General features: G+C 35.5%; 1 pseudogene; it reads left to right on the top strand.

Moving 5' to 3' along the window:
* Positions 1-961: 961 nt before the first annotated feature.
* On the top strand, positions 962-1,104 carry LOC111550392 (annotated as a pseudogene).
* The last annotated feature ends 1,084 nt before the right edge of the window (positions 1,105-2,188 follow it).

Here is a 2,188-nt window from a genome sequence, read left to right as displayed (position 1 = left end):
TATCCTCCTGCTGGCTGTTCCATCCCCTCTATTTCATGTTGTTATTTTACTTCCATTAGGGGAGTAGAAAAAATATTCGAAACCATTCTGATCCACCCCAATCCTCAGAGGGCATTGCTCGGTCAAAGTCAGCCTCCTCTCCCTTGTAATTTTCCCTACAAACATCTCATTCAAGAGGTATTTTCCTTCCTCTGAATACTGATGTCCTGATGATGATAAAAATAAATAAATATTTCACACACATCCACAAACACACATCAAAACGAAACAGAAGAAAAAAGAGAGAAAGAAAATATTGCTTGATTTTGCTTGAAAATCTTGCATGCTTGATTCATTTCATGTTTATATCCTTCTGGATTTCCTTCCTGGGCTCCTGGGAATTGTCTAGTTAGCAGTTAGGAGGGACTACTGGGTTACTACTGTTTTAAATGTGGCATGCCAGTCTTCTGTGACTTTTCCTCTTTGAGAGAGAGCTAGGCTTTATTAAGAAACCTTCTAAACATATGATTCTTCATTCTTTATCCACCAAGTCCATGGAGATGTTGATATAGTCCATTATGTCTGAAGGACTGAGAAGGTTGTTATTTTTCAGTATTTTTCCAGAAATGGAGGCTTTGCTACAAAAACAAAACAAAACAAAACAAACAAACAAACAAAAAACAACAACAACAAAAAAAACACCTGTGGTTGGTCAAACGAATTTGGAACACCTGAGTCCTTATTGGGTTAAAGTTTCTTTACCCTGGCTTTTCAATGAAGGAAAAATATATACTGAATATCTAGTCATATGCCAAAGCATGTTCCCTATGTTTTTCCATTTAATCTTACAAAAAGAAAGACACTGACAATAATAACAGTGTCCTAATTTCATAAATGAAGAAACTGAGACTGAGTATAAATATAATTTAAACTGGAGATTCTTAGGAATCTTCGCAGCTCATTATAATAGATTTACTTCCCTATTGCTTCTTGGCCTTTTGGCTAAGATCAAGCATAGAATCTGTTCTTATCAGATTTACTTCCCTATGAAAATCTTTAAGAGGCACTGTGGTACAACTCACATCACTAGATTTTAGAATATTAGACTTAAGTCTCTTACCAACTGCATGACCTTGAGAAACAAATATGAACTCCTCTGAATCTTACTTTCCTCCCCTCTGTAGAGGTGCAAAATTTGCATACAGAAATGGGAGACAGTACTTACTAATTCTGTGTCTTAGGTCAGCTTTCTCCAAAGTAGTGTCTGAGATGATAAATCATGCACATGGTATTTATTAAGAACATGCCGTCAGGAAAGATCAATAAGGTAAAAGCAGGAAGGATGTGAGAAAACCAAGCAAGGACATGATTTTGGATGAACCCTCACTATCAGCCTGATGCTGAGGAAATTCTAGAGCATGTTGTTCCTCTGAGTATGTCCTAACTCAAGGCAAGGTTGTATAATAATCAAAGTGGGGGTATTTAGCATTATCCCAAATATTTATAATTTTTTGTTATAAGAAGATTCAAAATTCCCTCCTCTAGCTATTTTGAGATATACAATATAACACTGTTAACCATAGTCACGCTACTGGGCAATAGAAGACTGGAACTTATTCCTCTTATCTAACCATAACTTTGTATTCATTAACTAATATCTCCCCATCTCACTCTCCTCTTCACTCTCCAGCCTCTGGTGACCACAGGTCTACTTTCTATTTCTATAAGATCAATGTTTTAGATTCCACATGTGTGTGAGATCATGTGGTTTTTTTCTTTTTGTGCCTCACTTATTTCACCTACCATAATGTCCTCCAAGTTCACTCATGCTGCCATAAATGACAGGATTTCATTCCTTTCAAGGTCTGAATAGTATTCCATTGTGTATGTACACACATTTTCTTTATACATTTTATAATTCATCTGTTGATGGATACATAGGCTGATTCTGTATCTTTATACATTTTATACATTCATCTGTTGATGGATACTTAGGTTGATTCCATATCTTGGATATTGCTACAATAAACATGGGAGTGTGGATATCTCTTCAAAATAATTATTTCATTTCCTTTGGATGTGTAATATCCAGTTGTGCAATTGTTGGATCATATGGTAACTTAGTTTTTAATTTTGTGGAAACTTTTCATACTGTTTTCCATAATGATACTACAAAATGTACACCCCCACCAACAGGACATGAGTTTCT

This window comes from Piliocolobus tephrosceles, chromosome 14 (assembly GCF_002776525.5).
Source record: "Piliocolobus tephrosceles isolate RC106 chromosome 14, ASM277652v3, whole genome shotgun sequence".
Lineage (NCBI taxonomy): Eukaryota > Metazoa > Chordata > Mammalia > Primates > Cercopithecidae > Piliocolobus > Piliocolobus tephrosceles.
This window is presented reverse-complemented; position numbering and strand designations above follow the sequence as displayed.